The sequence below is a fragment of the Mastigoproctus giganteus genome, chromosome 12 (assembly GCF_048544385.1).
Source record: "Mastigoproctus giganteus isolate SK-2022 chromosome 12, ASM4854438v1, whole genome shotgun sequence".
NCBI classification, from domain to species: domain Eukaryota; kingdom Metazoa; phylum Arthropoda; class Arachnida; order Uropygi; family Thelyphonidae; genus Mastigoproctus; species Mastigoproctus giganteus.
In genome coordinates this window covers 129846922-129861364 of record NC_143586.1, presented here as the reverse complement: position 1 = coordinate 129861364, position 14443 = coordinate 129846922, and the positions used below count along the sequence as shown (strand labels likewise).

The following is a 14443-nucleotide window of genomic DNA, read 5'->3' as shown; positions in this document are numbered from 1 at the left end:
ATTCATTTTTTTATTATTTTAGATTATTTTTTCTTTTTTTTGGCCGGTGCAGCAAAAGCCAATTGCTTCCTTGCACTATATCTCTCATCCTAACGCTAGTATTATATTTGAGTAGCATTTTACAGCTCTATTTCTAGATGAAAACAATTGTACTGTCTTGCCAAATGTACCCTTCTTCCTCAACTAAATGTCCACGAATCGCTCTTGTGTAAATAATGATCGTATAAAGTATACAACGAAATGTAACATAATGCGTTTCGTTGACTTCTCCAACTTGCCCGTGAAGTAATTTTTAGGAAAATTACTTCATTTCAAATTCCATAGAGGAGGAGGTTAATTCTTAATAAAAACGTAGTGATGCTATATTTATAGTCTTCATGTGAAGTAGATGACTGTCTTGTTCTGAGAACAGATGGCTTGTGGGCTTACACACATCTATAGGTGCACTGACGCCCGTGCTGTCTTTTCTCCTGTGGATTCCATTTCAACCTCATTCACTGCCCTTAAGGAAATAGCGTGACTGAAGGGGGCGTATAAGGAAATTGAAATTGCAATTTGGCGTGTTGTTTTCCGTTCACTGTTCTATCTTCGTCATTGAGAAACTGACTTCTGTGGTGGGTGAGGCAACCTTCCAGAAGTGAAAAAAACAAACTTAAGTATTTTTCCATCAAAAAATTAACAAGAGTTGTATCAACAACCATATTCGTGAAATATCCTCTACATAATTATCGAACAACGAGGTACGTCTTATAGAATCGTTTTTAGGTTTCCAAGAAGCAGTCGAATTAGCTATTTCGATGTCGTGCTGCATAGTTTCGTAATTTATTTCTAATGCAGTCTGTCCACGGAACTTTCAGGATCCAACTTATTGCCGTTACAAGTTAGAATAATTGTTTAATAATAACACTATAATATCATCTCTTTTTGAGACTTTTGATGTGAAAAACCTCTTTGGCAGCTCCTAAATTTTTCGGACTGGAGTAAAACCTATTGATAACGAAAATGCGAGACGGAAATAACGTCACGTCCTAAAAGACGCTTACTCAGTCACTAACGCTGATTCGGTAGAGTAATTTGCGGGCGTGAGCAAAAAACGTTACATCGTTCATAACTTCGGTTCTAGCTGTTCGATTTTAAAAATATAAACGGTTTTGATTTTCGTCAAAGTTGTTTTCACATAAAATAAAACACCTTGGTGCGTCAGGGTTATACACGTGTGATTTTTTTTTTAAAATTCATATAATTTAATAACGATGATAATGAGACGACTGACATGAATGAATTTTAATTTAATGCAATCCCTAATCAAGCGGCGTATTTTGGAGATGAACGTTTCTCGTTTTCATATGAAATTTTTCTATATACGAGTCTCTAAAGTTTGTAAAATTTCGCAAAACTTTTGCCAGGTTTCTCGATTCTTAATTAACCCTTGAGGCCATTGATGCTATGCGAAATAATCAATATTGAACTAAATGTATTGCCCAAAACCACTTCAGGTGAAATTAGATTTTCCACTCTGTGTAAGAGTAATTGTTAATTAATTTTCCGGATAAACAAAAATAGTAACAACGCTTAATTTGCTCGTAAACAGTCAGATCTGTATTGAGAAGTTTAATTTTGCTTTCTAATTTGGCGAAATACACGCGCGCATTTATTTTAAATATTTAAAAATAGTATGTAAGCAAATATATGAAAACAAGTCGCAAAGCACTAGAGCATCAGCTTTCTGGTTTCCAGTTTCTACAATACACAGTCCAGTTTACCCTTAAAGGCTAACAAAATATTTTTGTCGATAATGTGTGCAGCTTATTTTAAGTAAATTAATGTATCCGTTTACTCTGTATCATCGTCAAGTTGGTTTATATTTAGCCTTCTCTTCCCCATGTGAACGTTGAACATACCATACGTTGAAAACAGAATATGAGCCTCTAATTCTGATTATTTAAGTTTGAAAACAACGCAGTATGCCCGAGTAATAGAGAACGCTGCCATCATCCTCTGTTCTAGATTCTAAAAATATTTCATTTCGCTAAGCGTGCACCTAACTTGGCTGTTTATATATTAATATTTAATCTGAAAGCCAGACGTACGTTGTAAATACAGCAAAAGCATATTAACTCTTCTTCTTCTTCCTCACAACTGAAGTAACTTATCTTTCGAAAAAATCTGTTTACAAGAATGAAAACTCAAGACTTGTTTTCTTTTGGTGACTTTTGAAGATTTGTTTTGCACATAAAAATACATTTTATATACATATCCAAGAGAGCGTTGATCGTGATGCTTCACTGTACTACAACGTATCATGCGGCGAAGCTACCTCTACAGGGTTAATATAGTGGCTCTGAGTTGCACAGTTTCTGTCATAACTTTATGTATATACAAGTACAATATATATTTTTTTATAAATCCAGAATTGGAAAAGACATTTATTTTTAGAATATAAGAAAATCCCCATTTCATTGGATCATTTTTCTATTTTTAAGTGAAAAGATTCGGAAAGTAATTTTGGTCTTTAACATTATATTTATTGAAATAATCCTTGTATTAAGAAATATATTCAGAGCATAGGCTAAGTTCAGAGCAGAATGCTTCATGATAGAAAAGTTGTTTAAAAAGATTGTGTTCAAAGTTTTCAGTTTCAAATAATAAAATGCATTAAATTTGTTTTATTATTTGAAACTTCTTTTTCTGAGAAAGGATTCTCCAAGCTAGCGCTTATACTTTTATAAATGGTATGCCTTATTTAATTCTTCAAAGACGAATGACTGCATGATAGTAAACTCGCAACTAGACCGCCTACTGGTTTCACACGTGGCCATTTTATCAGTTTACATAGTCGAGTGGGTGGGTGGTCGAAGTCGTTCGATATCGGTTCACAGGCTCTGTTGTTTGTATTACCGAGTTTGCCCTCAAGAAATCCCAAAGTTCTGAATGGTTTCGCTTCTGTCTCATTAACAAAATGCCAAAGAAATCTTCTCTGATCTTCCAGAATAAGGGAATGTTTAATGGAATAAATCCTTCAAACAATAAGAAACAACGAAGCAAAGATCTATCGTAAGAGTGTTGTGTGAATTTCTTCCCCCAAGGATAAAGAGAATTTAAATTTTGTGATGAATCTGTAGTTTCCTTTTAAGTAACTAAATTTAACACCTTTCTGAATAATTATCTAACATAATTTATAATATCAATATCCTCTTGGGATATCAGGTCCTCTAATGAATGTATTTCATTTTTGAATAAGGTTTATAATCGATGCAATATAAAACAATATGAACAGGGTAAAATTTCTTTTCTTTTAATGATTCCAATAATATTGTCCAAAATAATCAAGTTGCTGTTTTGTAAGCTCTTACCTCTTATGGTATTATCAGAATATATTCACGAAACTATCTAATTCTTCGCTGTATTTTAATTTCTCGATTGTTCCAAGTTTCTACACCGACCATACCTATGGAACATACTTTTTATCTTATAGCACCAACCTCAAAGCATGAAACTCTTATCCTGTTAATCTGCAATTTCTGCATAAATGCCAGATATTTTTGTGAGAAGAATGCGAAGAAACCATCAGATTGCTTGAATACTTAAACTAGTTGCACCAATCGTAGCAGCCTTCTACATAATGAGAAAACGGTTGGATTTGAAACTGCCTTGATGGGAGGAACTTTTATGATTCCTTTTCGTACCATTTCCGCGTTGGTAAATTTTGCTGCATGCATTTAACTCCCGGAAAATGTGGTCGGAAGCCGAAAAATATACACAAATAGATGCAATAAACCGAATCTTCTTGGGATTATTTGCCATGACGTGTAATATACACACATCTCATTGAGAGCAGATAAAGAATTAAATCACCACTGTGATCCTAAATATTTTTTTGGAAAACAAATTATTTAGTTATTTTTGCTAAAAAAAATATTAAATAAAGTGCCACTGTCTTTTGTGAGGATTGCTATGTAATTCGGACTTGTGACATCCGTAATTTATAAAATGTAGGTTCTATCTCAATGACTGAAAAACCACGAATTTTGTTTTAAAAAAATGCTTCTTCCCATAAAGCCTCTCCTTTTCCATAAAAATATAATTTATTTTTCTAAAATAAACTATTAAAGCCATGCAATTAAATTATGAATTTTTGAATATAACTTAAATGCATGGTTTTAGTAGTTTACTGCATCCACATGCCCTCCTCATGTTAAATTCCATTTAAATTTAAAATATATTTCCTGTTGTATACACTCGATAAAACTGACTTCTTGAAAGCTGAAGCTGTTATCCATAAATGCAAATAATGAAGGAATTAATTTTTCTTCAAATACTGCAAGCTGATGGAGATAATTAAATTTGTCGTTAAATACTAAATCCTCATAGGTTTAACACTATCGACCATGCATTGAGCCTTCAGTTATCAAAGGATTGACCAATTTCGATTAAACTTTTAAAACATCATGTTAAGAGAGGTAGGTACTTTAAATTCAAAAAATATATGTAATACAAACCATACATATTTCTGTCTTCATCAACAACATCTTCGAAAATTATCCGAAAAGTTTAGCATATTTAACTGTTTTATACCAACATATGACACATATCGCTATAACATTATTTATGATAAATTTCTTTGAAAATGTATTTAAAACTTATTTGGCAGATGTAGCCGAGTGTTCAGGCATGAGGGCATCGGGGTTCAAGCCATTTACTGCTAAATACGATGCTGTTTCTTGTATTCTCTCTACCTTGTGAACTACTCTGACCCTGTGGTCGTCCCGGAGTATAAACAGAAAACTTATTATTATTTTTTTTTTTATTTTCTATGGTTACAGTTCAATTTTTATTGACTTTGGTATAATCATAATACATTTAAGGCAAATTGGGACGATTGCAGCTTTTAAATGTCAAATATTGCCTTATATAATCGCATCTAATTAACTCCTATATCATATACTATCAAGGAATTATAAACAGGCCCAATATGATATGGCTTTTGCAATCCTAATAACAACAAAAGTACTTATGTGTTTTGTTATCATTTTGGAATCGTCACTCTTTTCCCGAAATCGGCTAACTACAGCATCGAATGAAGAGGACTTCAGAAAATTCGACGGGAATCGAACCCAGACTTCTCCAAATGAATGACAGATAGCGATATATTGTATCGACTTGGCTGTAGAGGGATATTATGGTTTTATTATCAGTAACAGGGTTCTATTTACAAGATAGGTCTTTCAAACTTTTAATTTAATTAGCCAAGATTTGCAGCAGCCTGAAGTTAAATTATTACCTCTTTGATAATAAAATTAAATTTCCTTTCTTTACTTCTATTAACTTATATTCAAACTTTTTTTTTCTCTCCAATAGTTTCTCTCCCCACCTTGAAATTAAATTATAAATTTAAAATCCGTGGCTACAATTGCCTTCATATGGTGATCAAATAAACCGAGATTTCCAAACTTGATCATTTAAATCATAAAATGAATATTCTTATTGCTACCAACCAGACAGAAAATGTAACAAATTTTGAAAAGGAAGGATAAAGAAGAAAAACAACAAAATCAGTGGAACGGTGTGTTTCTTTGCAAGTTTAGGGTTAATGAAAAACCTAATTCAATTTTATTTTATTTCACTTCATGACAGCTTTGGCCAATCAATGAGACACATCGTATCACTGGTTTTCTAGTTTTCACTTCTAAAACTTTCTTTCATCTACTGCAATTTTTCATTTTTGGAAATTAAACTTTCAGAGAAAGAAATACGCACATTTTTCCATCTTTTAAAAATTGTAGTTCCATTTCCTGTCTGGTGGGTAGCAACAAGAATATTCAGCTTATTTCATTTAGAAATATTTTACACATTTTAAATAAGTAATGTACTTTTATATTATATTTTATTTTATTTTGTCAACCTAACCGTTAATAGCAAAGTCATTGTGATCTTTAGAGTCATCCATCCTAATCCTCTGCTCCTTATTAATTTATTTTTCAAAAGGATTTCTAACTGTAATTTGATTGATACACGATTCAATATTTAAGTTAAACTTTAAATTTGTTATGTGCAACTGATTGTTAATTCTTAAATTCACTATTTAATATCTGATTGTCTTCTTTTAAGACTGATTAAATCACTTTGTAAAAGTAAATTTTCTTTGGTTTTTTCCTATATTCGTATGGTAGGAGGCACTCTTTCACCTTTAGTAATTTTGATCTTACAATACCAAAATTACTGTAATTACTTGTTTAAATACATTTATGTATTTTTAATATAAGAAATTCTTTAGTTTACAGAAAACTAAAGAATTTCCATCCTTCATTATTCGACAAAATAATTCGCAAACTTCTGTTTAATTAAGGTTGAAAGCTGCATTTTCCTTATTTAAGTATCCGAAAAATACAAAAGTCCGTTTTATTAATAAATTAGTGAATAACTTTCTTTTTTTTTATTACACACATGAAGAATGCAGAATACATGGCGATGGTCAAAATAGTTTTTAACGATTTTTCCATTTATTAATGATTCGTTTGATTGATGATGACTTGAGATTAAAAATAATTGAATGAGGCGGTTAACTGATATAGATTATTTCCCTGGATAATTTTTTGAAAAGCGAAATTGCGAATTACTTTTACCTGATGCTTCTTCATTTCCATTTGCTTACCTCCCATAGTCTGAACATCAATTAGGAAACGAAAGAAAATAAACAAACATTTTTTCAATATTTTAATTATAACTCATTCCCTTAAAATTATTTCTAAGAAATTCAGAGTGAGAAAAATAAAATTACGAAGTATTTAAAAGTAATGACTGTGAATAGCTTTATGCTATGCAATTTGAGGTGCTAACTCTAGACTTCAGTGACAGCCACATGCGTAAACTTTCAATTCTCTCTGTACGAGAATAGAATATGTAATATCTTGACTAAAAATCTTCTATTAGCAACCTCCTGGAGTTTGGCTGAACTTGCGGAATGCTAAAATTTTAATTTGGCCAAGCACGAGTACAGTAGTTATTCGTGGTTCTTGTTCATGTAACTGCTAAATATGATTATATTCTTGTCAAAAGGATTAAATGTGAACTTCTCTGGCCTATGTTGGTCGTGACAAGTGTAAACAGACAATATTTTAATAAAACACATTGTCGTTATCAAGTCCTTCAAAGTTCCATTAAATCTTGAAAATAAAAGAGAATAATACAGGTCCAGATTCGAAACGTCCTTTTTTGTAAATTCATAAACTGGGTTCTTCATCGAGCAAATTGTGCTGATTTCAGTGACAACTTTAAACAATTGAAGTCTATTGTATACAGTTAAATGCCCTATTTTTTATCATACTTTTTTCCTTAAATTAATTTGAAATTTTTACATCCATTTAATCCTTCAGAACTTATCACTTCGAGTGGATCTCTTTCGCTGAAGTTTGCAGGAGTACTGTTATTAGCTACCCTATAATAACTGCCGTCTCTGCAAATGAAAAATAATCGTCATTAATCAGGGCGAGCAACAAAAAAAAATTAAAAAAAATAACACACAAACAACCTCATTAAAATTCTGATTCAAGATATAATTTCTTTTCCCTTTTATATTTGATGCGACCTTTTCCGTGCTAATTATTCTACATCTGCGTACTTCTTATTTTTGAATGATTTATTAAAAGATACCTATTATCTTCCTTCGTAAACAGTTCCATTTCGTTGAGTATTCTCAAAAACGAAAAGGATTCTATTATGTCCCGAATAAAAACAATTATCTTTTAATAAGACGACCCTGCTTCATTTTTTCCCTTTTTATTAACATCGTTAGAAACAGCTAACATTATGTGTGGTATCATTCATTCTTCATCTGCTGGGCGTAAACATGAAATAACTTTCAAAAAAGAGAAATAATCCGAACATATCGAAGTCGTCATTAGAGACCTACCTTAATTTGCTTTTCCCTTTCCAATGCTGACATATAATTGTGCAGCCATCGACATATCATTTAATACAACTCCCAAGAATGAATATTTCCCCTGCTGATTCATTGAAGAGCGAAATAAAGGGATATTTATATCTATCACTGAAATGTAGATACACGTTTAATATTTATACTACTTGTGTCCCATTGCTTCGCCAATCTCTATACGCCTTCATCAATTTTAATGAACAGTATCGAATTTAATGAAATTCCATTTAGTACTCTTCCCAAATATGTAAGAAAAAGTAAACTTATTTAACTATATCATAGTCTTATTATATTAAATGTAGGCGCTGATCAAGATCATCATATTATTCAGGGATAATAATACATAATAGAATTTTTAAAACATTATCAAATATAGTAAAATCAGGTTAAGTTAATTTTTAACCTCGCACATGATGAAAAATTTGTGGTAGATCTCCGGAGCATGCCACAGATCCTCTGATTAATTCTGCATATAAATTCGAGGAGGATATCAGAGTATTCAAAAATTTAAGGGGATTTAGAGACCTGACGGATACATCCGATACTTCATGCCTACACCAAGCCACCAATTTTTATAGAAAGTTCAGAAGCAGGCGTGAGATAAATTTTCTATTCCAATCGGTATTTCGTGAGACGGAGCTGAAACGATACCTTGGCTAACGTCAACTACTATATGACAAGAAAATCAAATAATGAACATCAGTTTCAGTCCATGGTCCTTCCCCTCACGTTTTTGCACATTGCTGTTTTATCAGAAACTCGGAAGCGACGGCATAGATGCCAGTTTTGGAAGGAAGAAGGCTTCTCCTTACATTTGGGAATTCTGCTTCCCATCATAATTTGTTACTTGCAGTAACATCATTATTTATTTACCTAGTGATGCTATTCTCCGAAAAAGGAGAATATTTGAGAACACGTACCAATCTTTTGGTTAATATGATGTCAAACGTATGCTTTTTTTTTTTAAAAGCATCGGTTAATATGATATTGATAGTCCTGTTAAATGTATCAATCGTCTTAGAACAACACGCATAATTTATAGTAGGAAACACACCACCAAGCAAAATTAGCTTAGTTATTTAAAAAAAATCAAGTTAGTTGATGTATGAAGTGCGTTGTTTTTGCATTTCAGGGGCGTTATTTTTTTAATTGATTTTTCTTTTTTTGTGATTAATTATTAAGATTATAACTTTATAGAATACTTAATAAAAAAAAGCAATAGTTTTACGTTCCCTAAATTTAGCCGTTCAGTTTAATTACAACTGTGTGATATTTATTGCACTTTCACGAGTAATGAATGTTATAATTCACGAGTCTTGCAAAACAACACACGTGAAGCGCGCACAGATTGTCTGAAGCTGACAACGCTGTATTAAAACAACATTTAGTTTATCAATTTAATTTTTTTCGTACACTTTTTAAGGAAAAATATATTAACTATTTCTTTTTTCCTTAAAATCCATACCCGGATATTTATTTGTCCGAGTTTAATAAAATTTGGGATGATTCGATAAATCTCTATAAAAGAACCCAAATATTTCGTGAAAATCCATCCAATGGGAGTCAATTGTTAAGATTTTTGTTGAGATATATGCCAACGATGTTAAGATATATGCGAACGTGTCTAATAAAGTAAACAAATCACAGATTGTTAAGGTAGTTAAATAAAAATACGCAGGAACGTTAGGTAAGATTAAGACGACATTTGATTTCATAATTTACAGAATTACCAACTACATTCATCAAGTTTGTCTATTAGGGACAAGATTGTATGGTGTTTCTCCTGGGAAATTCGAATTTAGAACCCAGAAACTGTAAAAAGTAACCAAATACAGGCAGGATATATTTATGCTCCGGTGCATTTTCTAAACAACCCAAATGTTAAGAGAAGTTAAACACAAAGACAAGCTAATTTGTTATGGCCTCTTGTGATGAACTTTGCAATTTACGAAAACGGTAACTCCGGTTCCTTTAAATGTAAAAGATCAGGGTCATCTGCAATAACTTCGGAACAACAGCTGCCGCAATGAGACAAGTGTCATGGAGTTCCAACATTCTTCTATTTCACAAATTGACTAAAATTAGGATGAAATTTTTATTTGTACATGTGTGTGTTGTTGTAAGATTCCAAGGATATTGTTTTTTTTTTTATTTGAAACCTTTCCTAGACACGCAATACAATATGCCCATGCGCACTGCGATGATAACCATTACTTTAAATAATTCACCGTTGCTCTAGTTAAAGGATTTTTCATATCAACTTCTTCAAGAGTTCTTTTTCTGATGTTTTCCATGGAAACATCGCATGGCTTTCCAAATTCCACGTGGATAAAAGGCGATAATTTAAAATTCCTCCGCTTATCGTGGCTTTTTTTTTAATATGAAATCCTTGGTCCATTGTTTCCAAGCAACACACTTTAAGGTGAGAATTTTACAATGCATCGTATTGACGTTTATGACCGAACCGTAGAACAATTTGATCTCATGCACTTGTTCTCTAACCACGTGGCTTCCATTATTCCTTCCCCAGCTATGAAGAGCGTCAACGCAAAGGGCTGACAGGATCCCGCTATCGATGATTAAATGAATGAAAGAGCCGTGCATGATGAACGACGGTGTTCCCATCTGTGCCGCCACTCCAGAACGCCGACACGTATGTAACCAAACAGTGTCAACAGCTGGGTCACGGATTATTTGAAGTACGTAAAGACATCGTTGAAAACTCCCGAGGCATGCCGAAATGTATTATTGTAGCCGTTTTACCCATGCGACTACCTGCTGTGTATCGTCTCCGAAAAGACGAAAGGACTTTAAATCCGCTGTTGGACAACCGATCATGACATGTTCAATAATGGAACAAATCCTCGTTCCAGTTTTTCACTTTAAAATTTTCAAGAAGCGACTTTAATATCCATCTTGAAATATTATTAATTTTTTGTCATCTCATAGATTGGTCGGTAAACTGCAAGTACAATCCAGAAAGAAATTGATTTTTTTTTTTTTAATTTACTCTCCATTGCAGAAACAGTTAACTATTTAATGTCGTCCATATCTCGAAATGTTTTGTTGCCTTTGTTGTGTCGATGGTGCTGACTTCGAAATCCACGGTAATAATTGTCCCAGTAAGAATATGTTTTATACGCGTCCCTCGAATGCAAAGTTGAGATCTGGATTACTTACTGTTCTTATGAAAGAATGCGATGAAAAACGCGAAAATGCCTTTAAAAAGTATTGACTTCAATAAATATTTATGGTTAGCTGAAAGTTACTTCTTGTTGGGATGCAGCCAGCCTTCTTCATTTGGATTAGATTATTCAGCCACAGGCGGAGGGAATGGGATTTTTCCCTCAAGCGAGTTGTTCTGGGTGTTTTTTCCAACTCATGCACGTCAACTTGAGAACACGCCCTTGTACAATCATCAGATGAACAAAGCTACGGCAAGTCCAATAAGCCGGTAGTGGTTCTAACAAATGCTAAGGTCCCACAACGTGTGACCTGACACGTTGTGAGAGTTCGATTCGATTTTCAAAAGAAAAAAAAGTGCTATAAATGGAAAAGTGAAGGAGTCTGTGTTCTTATAAGTTGCCACTGCTTTTCCTCTCATCTCAAGACATTCCTAGAATGTAACTCTCCTAGAATAATGCCTTATTCTAGGAGAGTTACATTTTCCTTCTTAAATTAATATTTTCGTCTTCTGTGATTAATAGACTTGAAAAGTAAATAATTATCTTGTTACCAATTAATCATTTATTGAGTAAATAATATATAAAAGTAATTGTTTTCGCTTCACTGCACATACCTCACAACGCAATATTCAGTCCATGTGGTAATGCTTTAATAAAAAGCGCGTGAAATAAAGCGCGTTTCAGCTCTGTAATTTAATTTAATTCAATGAATTCAACAATAAGGAAAGAGTAATAATTCGTGGTTTACGTATTCATTAAACTGATAAATAACAAAAAAGCGAGAAAAAGCAACATACTTTTATGCGCAAACTCGGACAATTTCGTTTCTGCGCATCTACCATATTGCCCATTCATTCCTCCAATCAGCGTACGTCAATAAACGGTATATAATAATAAGATTCTTTATTAATATAAATTGTATACAATAGTGATTCCTTACACAGCAAGCCAGAGGAATCTTACAATTCGTTGTTTATACAAGTGATTTTCTTTTATAATAGAAAAAAATGAAATAAAATAATAATTAATAGATAAAAACAATGATGATAATCAAAATGTAAAAATGAAGTAGTAATTACAGCGAAAAAGTGCTACTAGTTGAGCAGAACAAGGAGTGACATCGGTTAACTAACTAAGATCGGCACTTACATAAATGTCCTTTACAAACAGCAAGATGGGACAAGATGCCATCTCGATATGCCTTGTCTATAGTCCACAGGTCGATGTCGATGTTGAGCGAGTTGAGTGTCCAGAGTAGTAGTAGTAGTGGCACATGATGCAAGAAAGCAAGTGTAGGAGCTTATGCAGCATCAGCCAAAAAAAAAAAAAAAAATCACACCATTCCCTCCAAATGCCTGTCCAGTTCCTCCTTAAATTTATTCAACCTATCACCTTCCACAACGACAGATGGAAGTTTGTTCCAGCAATTAACCACCCGCTGGCTAAAGGCAAATTTCCGCACATCTATTCTACATCTGTCCTTTCTTAATTTGAACTTATGTCCCCGTAGTCACATTAGGGAAGTGTCTTTTGAAATTCTGTAACCGCTGGAGCCTTCAGCACAAGGAGGGAGTACTACAGAGATGTCTGCCTGGCAAATGCCAACCAACTGTGTTCCAGATATTGATGTGATCCTGCTTAGCTGAGCAGATGAAGGAATAACTTTATTTTTAGCACATGGGCTCTGTGAACCATGGGCGTATGTTGCAGCAGAGAGTAGATTTAGATGTTGTGTAGATCTGGTGCGACCACAAGTCAGACCACTTCAGCACCCAGAATTCGAGGCCCCATAGTTTCCTGAGGCTGGTGGGTGGTGCCGCCGACCAAATTTCCACGGCATAGGAGAGTACACTACAGAAGTAAGTTGCAAAGTATTTCTTGATTATTTGCTTATTGTGCATTTTGCACAGATCAGTTTTCATTCCCCAGAACGCTCTCAGGGCTTTGGAATACTGGGCTTGGATTTGTTTTTTATATGTGAGGTTGGCATGAAGGATTACTCCTAGGAATTTGACACTGTCTGTGAACATTTCCTGCCAATTCTGGAAGTTCAGAATATTCAGTATCAGTAGAAGCCATCCGACTTGGCATAAAGATGAGATAGTTTGACTTCTCTGGATTGACTGACAGGCCAAAAAAAATTGGCATACTTACAGAATTTATTTAGGTAGCTGATTATAGATTCAGAGGAGAGTTGTCTTTATTGTGAATCACCAATATGGCGTTTGCATGGCAAGTAGCATACAATATCATCAGCATACGATAGGAAAGCTGAATTTGATCCACTGGCGGAACCAATATTGCTGCAAATAGCAAGGCTAAGAAAGAGCCCCCTTGTGAGATCCTTACTTCGACGCTTTTAGTGACTAATGCCATCGCCTTTGAAGAATCTAGGAGAATGCCATCGCATTCTCCTAGATAGCAAATTATTGTAGATAGCATATGCGATATGCATGAATAAATAAATGCCCGATTTTTATTAGTCTAATTTCGATTATAATCGGGACAGCTGGAAAACTTTCTAAAAGAGCTAAATAAAAAAAAATTATGAAAATCCATCCACTAGTTGGAATATAGCCTTCTGTGAAATTTGAATAATTACATCAAAGGGATGGGATTAGATCAGTGTTCATTCCGCAATCTTAATCCGAAGTAATATTTTAGAAAATGCAAAATAGTGTAGTTGGTGTGCTATTCATGCTAGAACACGAAAGGAGCTGGATCTCGCAAGCGGGAGCCAGTTACAGTACACTGCCCCCTGTCCCTAGGGGCCTCGTTTTCCCAGAAGTTATCACAATTGGGAAGCATTTGACTGTGAAAATACAATGCCATTCCTGTCTTGCATTACAAGAAAGTATCAGAATGATCTTGCTCAAATCTCTGAATAGAAAATCTGAATTTGTTTGTGGGTCTATTCGTTTGATGCGATTTTTGAAGAAACCGCTGTACTAAATGGGGATTCCAATTTTAAGTTCGATTTCAATTGAACACAAGGCGATTCGAAGTTCATTAGATCACGCTTTAGTAATAGTGTGTACGTTTCTCATTAATATTTGACCATTTCAGAGGATAAATGCAAGCTGTACACATAGAGTTCTAGCCATAATGGTGTTTGACCGAAGAGTAGGAAGTCTCACAGCGATTAGGTGATGTCTGTGGTCATCACATCCTTCTCTCTAGGCAACAGAAGCAATCACGCACTCTTCGAAACTTCCTCCCCCAACCCCTTTCCCATTATTGTACGAGATGTATTCTTAGTTTCCTGAGAACGCTTGCAGCTGTTGAAACTACGTCACACACGAGCATGGATCACCATTCAAGCCAT

General features: G+C 33.9%; 1 protein-coding gene across 1 annotated transcript in view; it reads left to right on the top strand.

Annotated features, from left to right (window-relative positions):
- The window catches only part of LOC150077417 (vesicular glutamate transporter 1-like), a 260722-nt gene that overhangs the window by 56043 nt on the left and 190236 nt on the right, over window positions 1-14443 (top strand). The gene's annotated exons all lie outside the window — the stretch shown is intronic.